The sequence below is a fragment of the Rutilus rutilus genome, assembly GCF_951802725.1.
Source record: "Rutilus rutilus genome assembly, chromosome: 5".
NCBI lineage: Eukaryota > Metazoa > Chordata > Actinopteri > Cypriniformes > Leuciscidae > Rutilus > Rutilus rutilus.
The window spans coordinates 33,318,889-33,332,686 of NC_140213.1; the positions used below are offsets into that span (position 1 = coordinate 33,318,889).

At 37.8% G+C, this 13,798-nt stretch overlaps 1 protein-coding gene across 1 annotated transcript in view; it reads left to right on the top strand.

The window, feature by feature from the left end:
* Positions 1 to 13,798, top strand: part of sema3ab (sema domain, immunoglobulin domain (Ig), short basic domain, secreted, (semaphorin) 3Ab) — a 76,705-nt gene that overhangs the window by 32,648 nt on the left and 30,259 nt on the right. The gene's annotated exons all lie outside the window — the stretch shown is intronic.

Genomic DNA, 13,798 nt, shown 5'->3' on the forward strand with positions numbered 1-13,798 from the left:
GAAAAAAAAAACAAAAACAAAAAACTTTCAAGTGGTAAAAAAATTGCCATTTTCTTTCTTTATTTTTTTATTTGCAACATTTAACCTTAAAAAGTGGATCTGCACAATAGTTAAAGGCACTATTTGTGCCTGATCTGACCCTTAAATATTACTTTTGTTGGTATAACCTAATTCAGTAATATTAAACAAATATATTTAACTTGATCATTGATTATTTTAGCTGTTCCCACATAAATTACATGTTTTTTAGGGTGCCTTACAAAGTATTCTTTTTTTTTACAGTTTAATTCATAGCAGTATGTTAGAAGGAAGGGTTCAATTATATGTATGAACGTAGATTGAGACATATTATGCATCACACTATGTTGTGCTTTATTTGTTGAGTTTCATGCACAGGTTTAATCAGGCATGTGTAGTTGAGTGTTTGTGTTTGCGAAACCTTTGGGCTGAATGCTTTTGTCTGGATGCACAGGTGGGAATGTTTAAACTGCTAGCAACACCTACATTTCATATGCCAGAAATACAGCCAAAACTATTTTTTTTAAATGTATATATACTGCACATTTTAAATCTAACTTTTACAATTGTAAATGATCGCAGTGGTTTTGCTTCAGTAACCACCCCAATACCAATTGTAATTCATAATTAATTGGATATGCAGTTTTAATACTAACAACAGATATAGGAAATGTTATCTCCTCTTTCAGAAGCTGATGAGACTATTTATTTTGCTATAATAACTACGCATGATGTTCCATTTGATTATTTCTGTACAGTTTTGTTTGACAGTGACCCTATCAGAACATTTTGGGGTCGTGAACCACTGATCACTCATATTCTTCTCTGCGTGTAAATATACTGTACTTTCCTCCACTTTTTGTTGCTCTAAGTTAGAGTAAATTGTTTATAAGCTTCTCAGTGTTTTGATGGAGTGTGTTATTATAATTGCAGACTGTATAACGCAAGGTGGCTGTTTTTAACGATGCGGTTATGTTCAAACATTACAACTCTGCCCGTCCGATTGGTGTTCGTGATGAAGTGAGCTGTCAAGAGTGAATTCACAGTAAGAGTGTTTAAATGAAAGAGCTCGTTCCAGCCTCCCTCTGTAATTAGAAAGAGACACAGAGAGAGAGAGAGAGGTTTAACAGTCAGGGCAGATGGCTGTATGAAAGTGAGCCATTTCTCTCTCTGCCAGCTTTCTAATTGCACTGACAGCTCCTCATTAGCTGGCTGGTGGAAGCTGAGCTCTATATGAACCGCGGTGTGTGACTGTCAGGCGATAGACACACTCGATCCAGCACGCACACATGCACAAACACACAGGGGGCTTCTTAAGTACCCAGAGCTCTCATCTGCCCGAACACAGATGCACACAGACGTCTAGAGCTGTTCGCTGTATCAAACACTGACACCTACAGGCATGCACACACTGTTTGTGTGGATAACAATGAAGGAAGAGACAAAGAGAGATGGAGAGATGTGTTTGCGCTTTTGCTCTGAGAGTGCATGTGTGTTTGTGATGTATGTAGGCTGATCTGAGAAATCACAATTTGGTGAAATGCCAAGACTGATTCTAATATCCTCCAGCATCCGAGAAAACTCGCACACCTGTGAACATTTGTCACCACAGTCTGGCTGATTCATCTTTTGCTGAATTCTCATCAATTAAAATGCATGTGGGTATGTGGAAGTAATTACTCATGGAGAGTATGTATTTGTTTGTTTAGTGCACTGTTAGAAAAATCTGTAGAAATTACAGTATTACTTGCAGCTACTTGCCAGTAACTTACTGTAGATTTAAATTGATGTTATTTACTGGCAACAATTTGTTCAAAATTAAATGAACATTAAACATTAACAAGTCTTTATCGTTACAGAATAAAACTAAAATAACAGCCTCATGCAAAGCATTCTGGGAACCAAAATCTGAAGGAAAAAAAACAGAAAAAGGTTGATGAAGATTTCTGGTTCCCAGAATGCTTTGCATTAGATTGTTATTTTATAGTTTTATTCTGTAAAGACAAAGACTTGTTAATGTTTAATGTTCATTTAACTTTGAACAAACTGTTGCCAGTAAATAACATAAATTTAAATCTACAGTAAGTTACTGGCAAACAGCTGCATAACTACAGCAAATTTTTTACAGTGTGTCTTAATTTAGAGACTTGAATTCTGCAGGTTTTTGAAATTAGTTACTAAAACAAAACAATAATGTATTGGTTTTATATTTATTTGTGATTTGTGATGTGATTTCAGTGGCACTATTGACTCCAAAAAATACAGCAAAAATATGTATTTATTTGTTTGTTTGTTTTATACAGCTTTTTTGAAAAATATTGACCTTCCATTGATTGGCCAAACAGTTTTTTTTTTTTTTTTTTTTTACAACAAAGCCAATTTTCTTGTGTTGGGCTGGTCGGGATGCTTCACAGTTTTTGAGAATCCAGCCTAAGAATTGTATTCTTGTACAGAAGTTATGTCTGTATATTAAAGGTGCTGTATGTAGGATCCAGCGGCCTCTAGCGGTGATGTTTCAGATTGCAACAACATCGCTCGTGCTCGTGAAAAGCAATAAAGTTACAACTGTAGTCTTTCACATCAGATAACGTTAGCAAATGGTCGGCGTTATCTGGCGAACTAATGATGTCTAACTTGAGCCAACTAAAGCACAAAATCACAATATATTTTACATGCTTTGAAGTATTGTTAGCTTACCTGTCCAAAAGGATGAAAGCCAACTCAGGGTCTGTTTTTATACCTAAAACAAAGCGGAGGTCTCTCCATAATTCAAACGCTCTGCCAATGTTGATCCGTGTGTTCGTCCTGAGTCGATCCGATTGACGTTTGGCCTGACGAGCTTCAGCAGATAATTTTTTTTGTTTTTTAATTTTTTTTGGAGTTTGTGTTGGAGTCTGTGTTGTGCTGGAGGCAGGTCGTTTTTTGGTGTTATCAGACTCCATGTCGTTAGCTGCAGTGCCGTCGCAATAGACTGTATATATAAAACGGAGAGGCTCGGGAGCGCGCATGCACGTCACATCCGGTGGATTTCGCAGAAAATCCGACCCGGAGACTTCACATAAAAATAGGAATACTGGCCTTCAGAGGTAATAGCAAAACACGAAAAGTGGATCATTGTAATGTGTGATTACAACCCCTTCACAGACGGGCAATAAAAAAAGGATTCATTTTATAAAAAAAGTTACATACAGCACCTTTAAAGGTGCACTGTGTAATTTTTAGCGGCATCTAGTGGTGAGGTTGCAAATTGCAACCAACAGAAGTTACGGTGGCCGACAGGAAAATATGTCGTCTGAGACAGCAGAGAGTAGCCAATTAAGCAATGAGGTTTTTTTACAAAGATAAATTAAAGGTATAGCGGAGGATTTTCCCGAATTTTAGAAAAGAACCGTCCTCTCCACGTTTTGAAAAAATGCACATGCGCAACACTCTACCTGCTCTCGAGAGGGAACACCTATTAAACGTGTGCACGAGAGAGCATGCACGAGCCTAGTTCTCCTCGTGCACGCTCTGTTTACAAGTTGCTGTCGGCATGGCTCATACAAGCCTACTTTCCTTTACCTGTCGAGTAGAAACTTCGCGACTGAGGCATCAGTGGGAAGCCCAACCTGTGCTTTTAGCGCATGCCAGCGTGTGAAATATTCTCCCAAAAACACTCTGGTCTTGTTTCTTTCTTCAGAGGCCTTTCTCTTCTTGTCATACAATTCGTAGACACTTTTTCTCTTGCGACCCTCAGACATTTTGAAAAAACCCGGTGAGAACGGCGAGCTTCAATGAATGGCTGAAACCGTAGCTCACCACACATATACACCTGAAAGTGCGCATGCGCAGAAAGCGAAAACTACTTAGGGACGAGCACGTACGACGGCCTTACGTAAACATATCACCAGAATGATTGACAACTAGGAGGACCAATAGTCTTGATGATCCACCCGGAAAAATAAAATCCTCCGCAATACCTTTAAGAAATTAGGTTTACTTAATTATTCAGTAAAACGATATGTTATTGCGAATATTGTTCTTACTTGTTCATCGTGTCAATGTTTTATTCGCTGACTTTAGCTGGCTTCCTTGCACGAAGAACAACATAGTGATGAAATGCGTTTAGGGCTACTGCATAGAAACATGTTGACGCATTTCAATGTAAGGGGACCCGCGGTGTATCTAGATAGAAATGGCTCATTCTAAGGTAATAAAAACATAACTGGTCATTAAGTAAGGTCTTTATACACCACTGAAAACATAGTTATTTATGTGATATCGCATTTCTGTCAACAGATCCTCCTAAATATTACAAAATGCACCTTTAAGGTAGGATTGAAGAAAACGCACACTCTTCACTTCCAATATAAGTTAGATAAAATATATAAGCAATGCACCTTAATATAACATTAAGATATAAACAAAGTTTTCACATGGTAATGTTTATTGTACAATATTATTATTATACAAAAGTTATTTTGTTACTTTAAGGAGCAATTTCTACTTGAGCTGATCCCCCAAATAATTTGTAATTATTTATTTTATTTTATTTATTTGTATTAAACAATGTTGATTTAAATGTTACCACATGAGAAACACTCAAAGACATTTCATTCTATGAAAATGCGATTTTCTATACTCTAACCATCACAGAAACTTGTTGACATTATCCTATTATGCTAAACATGGTTTTACTGAATTAAATGCCTTTCAAATATTGAGGACCACTTCAAATGTCCTCACGTGATCTTTTCTTTTTATTGCGTTCCTCGCAAGGGTGGTATCAGTGTCCCCTCTGAGCCGAAAGTTCCCAGGGCAGGTTAACAATAACACCTTTCCATTAATGTGAAGTGGTGTGGAAATGCATAAAGAACATGAGAATCTGTGGCTGCATGTTGGTGTAGCTTGTACAGAAACAAGAGATTGGCTACTTCAGTGCGAGCGTGTGCGTGTGCAAATTTGTGGGATGGAATAATGTTTTTGGTGTAAAGCTATCCCATTCCACAGTGAATGTTTTAAGACGGCTATAATCTCATGAAGGAATGAGAGAAGTTTTATTTCACTTTAATTAAGCTTTTAATTCACAAACACGCCAAGAATCTGGTGTTGGGTTGCGTTTGCAGCATGTGAACTCTATCCTCTTCAGAAATAAAGCCACAGCGTTAGAGCGCACACACCTAAAACAATACTCCGCCAAATTCCTGTGAAATGGAAAACATTTATGCCATAATACAGTTTTCCCCTTGGAAAGCAAAAAGACATGATGAAAATTGGATTAGATTTGATTTTAGGTATTTGATTGCCTTAGAATCATATTTGGACCCTGTGGAAAGGGTTTAAACGATCACGTACGCAAATAATCAGAACTCCAGATTTGATTAGATGGACATGCATGCTGAGATGAATGGAAAAAGGTGAGTGTGTAGCACTCATGTTTCGTTTGCCCACACACACACACACGTGTGCCCCGCAGAGAGTGCAGGCAGTATGTAGGGTAGGGAAGTTTATTTTTATCAGCTTCAGATGGGACCGTTCCTCTGCCTCCACCTGCCCTCCCCTCATTGCTTGGGCTCTCAGAGGTTTTTCCACAACAATAGATGAATGGAATTATACAGAGAGATGGTCTCAGTGGTTTGAAGAGGATGAGACTAGCTCTTCTCCTGGCATAGGCCTGTTTGTGTGCTGTTTAAACTGGTGAGGTTCAGAATAGCAGCATGTCTAAAGCCACTTCCTCCTGTGTGACTGCGTGCTGGTGCTGTAGATTACCCACAATGCCAGGCAGGGGCACCGTATGTTCTGGAATCTCAAATATAAAACATTGCCTGTTTTTGTCCTGACTCAGCTAAGTTATGATACAGTATCGTTGAAAAGTTTGGGGTTAATACGATTTTTATTTATTTATTATGTTTTAAAGAAAACTCTTATGCTCACCAAGGCTGCATTTATTTTATAAAAAATAACAGTAAATTACCAGTATTAAAAATAAAATAAAAACAGTAAGATTATGAAATATTGTTATAATTTTAAATAGCTGTTTTCTATTTGAAAATATTTTAAAATGTCATTTATTTCTGTGATGGCAAAGCTGAATTTTCAGCATCATTACTCCAGTCTTCAGTGTCACATGTTCCTTCGGAAATCATTCTAATATGCTGATTTGCTGATTTGCTGCTATGGAAACATTTCTTATTATCAGTCAAAAACTGTTTTGTGGTATTCTTTTTTCAAGATTCGTTGATGAATAGAAAGTTCAAACGAAAAACATGTATTTGAAATAGAAATTGTATGTAACATTTTAAATGTATTTACTGTCACTTTTAATTGATTCAATGCAACCTTACTGAATAAAAATATTCATTCTTAAAAAAAAAAAAATCTTACTGACCCCAAAATTTGAACAGTATTGTATATAAAGCATAAAGACATCATTCATACCTTTTGTATTTTTCTCTGAAGTTGAAGCATGTTGCATTTTGGAAATACTGTTTTCTTTTAACTATACTCTTCTCTTTTCCACCATGTTGAAAGGCTAGCGATCATCAATATTTATTCTTACACATTTTAATCAATAATTTATGCAGATTCCTTATAGACTTTGGGCCCTATTTTAACGATCTGAAACGCAAGTATCAAACGCGAAACGCAAGTAACTTTGTGGGCGGATCTTGGGTGCTGTTGCTATTATACCGGCGGGATAAATGACTCTTGTGCCCGGCGCAAATCTAAAATGGGTTGGTCTGAAGTAGCTTCATTATTCATAGGTGTGGTTTGGGCGTAACGTGAAATAAACCAATCAGAGCATCATCTCACATTCCCTTTAAGAGCAGGCGTGCTTGTTCCATGGCTATGGGATGAATATAGTATCAAAATGATTAACACGTGCAAGCCATAATCCATGAACTTGATAAAGGTTGCAGATATGTTTTACTATCTACAACCAAATGCCTTTCAACTTGCGTGTGCAAAATTCAAAATTTGTACAAATAGAGACATTTTTGTGAATACAAATGTTTTCTTTTGTATTAGTGTATCATAATTTGCGCATGCAACAAAGAAGATGTGTGTTTCATTGACGTCTTTTCTGAGTCAATCTCATTTGATTCATTTGGATTTTGAGACTTTCCTTTCGCGGTTTTTAAGCATTTCACAACCCACACACAAACAACTACAAATGAATAGGCCTGGTGCTAATTATTAATGTGTGCACAACTACCCATTTATTTGACAAATTCACAAGTGCGTCACTACATTTAAACAATACAATACAACTTGTGTGTGCAAAATCCAGAAATGCATGAATGTGCAGCATTTTGTACAAATAGAGACATAGTTGTTGATACAAAACCTCAATATTGTATTAATGTAGGTCAGAATATGTACATGCAACAAGTAAGATGTGCATTTGTGGATCAGGTGACACGTGTGTATTCATTGACTCGTTTCTGAGTCAATCCTATTTGATTCATTTGGATTTTGAGACTTTCATTTCGCCGGTTTAGCCTTGCACGATCCACACACAGCTGTCTGAGAAAACCTGCTACCACTAGATGGCCGAGTGTGCTAAAACAGACAACGGCACCGTAATCAATCGTTCTTTTCTTATTTAATACGCAATGTGGCTTAAGAAAGTGATATTGAAGCACCAAATGTAGTACACAATATAGGCCTAACTTATTAATAAAGCATACTTTGTAGAGGCAAACAGATTATGAACAACACCAATAGAACCACAAAGAAAACTGGAAGTACTTGGAAAGAAGTAAAATAAATGAACAGAATGTGTTTTTTCCCCTTTTTGCTTATTTCAACATCTATTCTGTTTACTTGATGAATAATAATAATAATAATGATGATGTATATAGCACCTTCTGAACTGATACGTGTAAATAAAGAATATTAATCTTGTTACTGATGATGGTAATGATGAACCAATAACAGCCACGGAATGTGATGGATAAGGCACATTTAAACTATTTTACAGATTGTTCGGGTCGATTTCCATCCTTTGCAATCAATATTTAAATGATTATAAATTGTAGGGTATAAAAATATCCTGAGAATAGAATTAGGTTCACAGCACCAGAGAGTAATCTTGACAGCACTCGCAAGAAAATGGATGAGATGGCTACATAATCAAATTCACAAATATTACACCATTTAAACATTATTAAAAATACATAGGCTACTGAGTTACTAAAACAATCTTTGTCAAAGATGTTACGAACCCGTGTTTTTAAAATGCTCGTTGGAAAAGGGGTAAGCAACATAAAATGACACGCGAGGTAAAGTGAAGTTTAAACAGGGGATTCACCGCTGCCTCATTCTGTTTCACACTCCGCTTGTATTCTCAACAGGAGCCATTAGAGCAACGGGGCGCAGGGGCGGAGCCTAACAAGAGAAAGAAACTAATCAGAGCACAGAAACAGATACACACAAAATACAAATACAACACTCATAAGGCTTAGGCCGTAACAAAGAATATACTTGTTTGTTCACAGTTTAATAGCGCATTTTATAGCGCGTCGCGGCATCGCGTGTAGTTAGCACACGGTGTAATATGACTCGGGACTACCCAATTGTCTCAGAGAGTGATTTGTTCATTTTGTGTTGACCGCGCATGCTCCCAAATGCTGTGATCACCCAAGAAATAAATGCAGAAAACATTACATATCCAATCACCATACTTACAATAGCTATCCACCGTTCATCCACTAAAAAACTTCAGTGGTGTTTGCTCATGCAAAACCTTATGCCACAATGCTAGGGTGGCATGGCATGGCTAAGCCATTGCCTTTTTTTGTAATCATATGTCTGATCACTTAAAAGTAACAGCACATCATAGATTAACTAACTTTGTATCAACTCTGTACCAAAGACTGATTATCAGATTGATTATCATTTCTCAAAAAATAATTAATGTAGAAAGAATGTTGTGCGGCGTACGTGTTGGTGAGTCTGTTGATCTCCAGACCATTTGAGAGAAAGCTCTGGAGGAAGCATAGAAGTATTTTTCCCCGATCGAGGTATTCTGCAAAATGTAACTGAAAAAAAGGAAGACATGTTGAACACATCATGTCAAACAAATGCCTGCATAAGCATAAAAAAATTAGACATACCTAATTTTTCTCTTACAACCCAGCAGTCTTGGGGAAACTCTTCCATTACAGATACAAAGTACTGAACGCAAGTGTTCCAGTGCCAAATGAGGACCATCATCAGGAAAACTGAGACAACCCTGAATAACTTCTTGACTTGAAGCTGTACATTAGACACCTAAAATGATAGATTAGATTAAACATAAAGTATCCATAGAACAGTAAGGGTGTACAAAATACAACCAAAAATGTCCTGTTGCTTGCTGGTTTATTGTGTTATGAGGAAAAAATGTGAGAAAATACTTTGAGTTGAGTTGTGCTGAATCTTACACTTTCCAATTCAAACCAGAATCTCAGAAGCTTTGGCACACGGAGTAAACGGATCATACTGAGAATCCTCACAAACATGAGTATCTGCACCAACTCCGAAGCCATCAGTGAAGTAGTGTCAGCGTGATCAATATGCTCCTGTGGTGAATTGGTTGTACTGTAAGAAGTATCTCTACAATTTGATCAGTGTGAGTGATATTAACTGATGAATACAATTACCACAATAATAATGATAGTGTCGAGCGGAAATGCAGCCATCACATCAGGAACAAACCAAGACCTAAAATCCTTTCTTCTTAATTTCGGATCAAGGATGACCTAGACAGAAACAGGAATGCATTGTATCCATTTTTAACCGTAGTTTAGAAAGGTAAAGCCATAATAAATAATTAATATTACAGTATAGACATACAAGACAAAGAAGGCATATTCACACCTGACCGTCTTCACTGAAAATGCCCATTCGAAAATGAAGGCCAACATCAACACAAAACAGGAGGTCTGACAATACATTGAAAGTCACCCAGTATTTGTGGGCACTACCATGCAAATCATCAGAAAATGCCACGTCCAGAGGAATCATAAGGTTCACAAATGTTAAGACCACCATATACACAAGATAGTAGTGCCTAAAAGACAGAAAAAGGCAAATTTTAACATTTCTTTTTAGATCACTGTGATGGCATTAATGGCACATTGACAGACACAAGAAGACATTACATCCTCATGACAACATATTTATTTATTTAAATAAATAGTGATAATGCCTTGACTTTATACCTTGAATTACCATGCAAAAATATGGTACATATCACATAGTATCATTAGCAGCAAACGTTATGTATTAATTTAAGTGTAATCTTCTTTGTTGCATGCGCAAATTATGATACACTAATACAAAAGAAAACATTTGTGTTCACAAAAAATGTCTCTATTTGTACAAATTGCTACACATTCATTCAATTTAGAATTTTGCACACGCAAGTTGAAAGACATTTGGTTGTAGATAATAAAACGTATCTGCAACCTTCAAGTTCATGGATTATTATAGGGCTTGCACATGTTAATTATTTTGATTCTATATTCATCCCATACATGGCGGATTGCTATTATAATGGCGGATTTGCCAGGCGCATGCCAGGAGCGGTTCACAGCCGAGCAGACCAACGTCCTCGTCAGGGCCGTAAAACACAGAGAAGTGACATTGTATGGGAGAAAACCACCCAAATAAGCTTTGGTTAAACAGGTGTATAATAATTTTGGTAAATGTGTAAGCTAGATTTATGCCTAGTTTTTCTTCATGGACACCACAATGATTTCCCTCATGTGGAATATTTTTCCTTGTAATTATGTATGGTTTGCAAAAATGATAACTGTTGCGTCTGTGTGTAGATGAGAGAAGCAAAGTTTATGTACATTGTGCACACGCTACATTATGGCCAAGCATGCGCCCTGAAAATAGCATCTGAATGCGCCACTGAAAACACGCCACTGACTTTAGACAAGGTTTTTCCTGGTCTGTGGCGGAATTTTTTTCTGAAACTGCAAAATAGCACCAGGGAACGTTTGCGCCGGAACACGTCGCCTCTTTTCGCTGAACCGCCCCCGGGAACACAAGTTCATTCCCTAATTTACCAACGTGCGTCTGTGGAGGGAAAAGTCCGCTGTGCGTCGGGTGCAAAATAGGAATGATACATGCGTCGGTGTACAAAGTCAATTGCCCTGGGTGCAAGATAGGGCCCTTTAACTTTTTATTCGTTTTTTTTTATTATTATTTATTAGGTCATGAACAAACCTACACTTATCCTGGAACTGAAATGTTTTTCTGTAGCATCAGTATTCTGATGATAGTAATTAAATCAGGACAATTTCTTAGTTAACTTAATTTCAGATTCGATTCCTAAAGTTATACATTTGATCCCCTCAATCTTGAAAATTTAGTTACATCCCTGTAGACTGAAACTGTTTGGTGTTCCTTGTCTTTGTTTCTGACAGCTCAAAGCCTTGATTCTGAGAACTTGTTCCTCAGGGTGTTCTCAGGTAATCTTTAATAGATAAATAACTCTGGGCTAAATGATGATTACAGCTCATGCAGTATTGATTCACACAGCAACTGTCACTATAGTAGAATCTTAGCAAAACCTGCCAAAAACAAAAACTGAGGCTCATTAGAAAAACATGCCTCTACTTACATTTCGGCAATACGCAAAAAAAAACAACAACTTCCTATTCAAATCACTGCAGTGGCAGAAAAACTCCATCAACTTTTATTCCTTTTCACACAAATTATGATGTCAGGGGCAGATTATCAATGAATGAAGATTTATTCCCATGCTGTATTATGACCTCAAAACACTTTTACCATAGTTCACGAATTGTAAACTAATACATTTTGACATTTGCATCACATAACAAACTCCAAATGCACTAAAGAGCCAAACATTATGACCAGTCTCAGATGAAGTGAAAATCATTGATCATCTCCTAACAAGGCCACGTATTAAGTTCTGGGTAGATCAGATGGTAAGCAAACAATCAGTTCTTGTTATCAACGTGTTGGTTGCATGAAAAAAATTGCAGGAATAAAGATCTGAGGGACTTTGACAAAGGACAAATTGTTATGGCACAGTGACTGGGTCAGAGTATCTTTCAAACGGCAAGGCTTGTGGGTTGTTCCTGGCCAGCAGTGGTGAGAATTTACCAACAGCGATCCAAGGAGGGCCAAACCACAAACGAGCAACACGGCCCAAGGCTCATTGCTGCACGAGGGCAACGAAGGCTATTACGTCTGGTATGGGCCAACAGAAGGTCTACTGTGGCACAAGTGACTATGATATCCCCTGCCAACGAAAGCACCTACAACTGGACCTTGGAGCAGTAAAAGAAGGTCACCTGGTCTGATGAGTCCCATTATTACATAACGTGGAAGTGATGGCACCAGGATGCATTTTTGAACGATGACAAGTCGGTGGAGAGAGTGTGATGCTCTGGGCAATGTTTTGCTGGGAAACTCTGGGTTCGGCCATTCATGTTCAAATTTGATACATGCCACCTACCTAAACATTGTTGCAGACCAGGTACACCCCTTCATGACAATGGTGTTCCTTGGTGGAAGTGACCTCTTTCAGCAGGATAATGCACCCTGCCACACTGGATATGTTGTTCAGGAATGTTTTGAGGAACATGATGAAGAGTTCAAGGTGTTCACAATTTCCCCAGGATCCCAAGGTGTTGAACCTCCAAATTCCCCAGATCTTTATCCAATTGAGCATCTGTGGGATGTGCTGGACCAACAAGTGCGATCAATGGTGACTCCACCTCGATCTGCTTCTAACGTCTTGGTGCCAGATACCACAGGACATCTTCAGAGGTCTTGTGGAGTCCATGACTCGGTGGGTTGGTGGTGTTTTGGCAGCACATGGATCAACAGCATATTAGGCAGGTGGTCACAATGTTTTGGCTCGTCGGTGTATGAATGGCTTTTCTGACATCGTTAACTTGCTCGCACTTGTGATGCGCACTTGTGTCTTTGTGAAAGACTTGTAGACGTGAGCTAAAATGGCAGGGTTGCTTCAGCAAATGTTATTATTATTATTATTAGAGAAGTAACCTTTTTGGCGCCACTTGTCAAACATTTAATTTCTGAACGAACTGCCGCGATAAAACGTTGCCAGATTCACGTTCATCTGTTTCAGATAAAACTGACTCTGCATTTTGCACCACTCAGTGGATATTGCATCTTGAAAGTGTACAAGAAGCAAATTAATATCATTTAGTATCAAACGTACAAGAAGCTACTTAAAATCATTTTGCAAAAATGTCACCACAGGCACGTCAAGTTTTGTTAGTTCTCTCTCTCTCTCTGTGTGTGTGTGTACAGTGTGTGTGTGAGAGAGAGAGAGTAATGGACATAACTGATTAAGAAAGTACTTTTTTACTTGGCAGTTAAATAATAAATCGCATGTTCACATTTTATGCAAAATCAGTTGTTGTTTTTTTACTCAAGGTTGTGAACTTCATGTTCTCAGATGGCATTTGATTACCAAGCCCAATTAAACGCACTTCTCACACCTCTACCTGATCACACGCTCACTAAGACATGCACAATGAGCTGAATCATGAACTACTTACATGATGTTCTACCTTTGGAATCTGATTTATGTGTCTGTTAATGCCCTGGCAACAGTCAGGATCATAACAGAGGTGCTAATAAATGTAAACAGTACAGTACATCATCCTTTGTTTTCCCCTGACTGATTAAAAACTTGTGTAAAGTTGATTGATTTATTGTTTCGATAATGACACGCACAAGAAAAACAAAGCCACACTGTTTCAAAACGATCACACAAACACATTTGTACAGACACAGACTA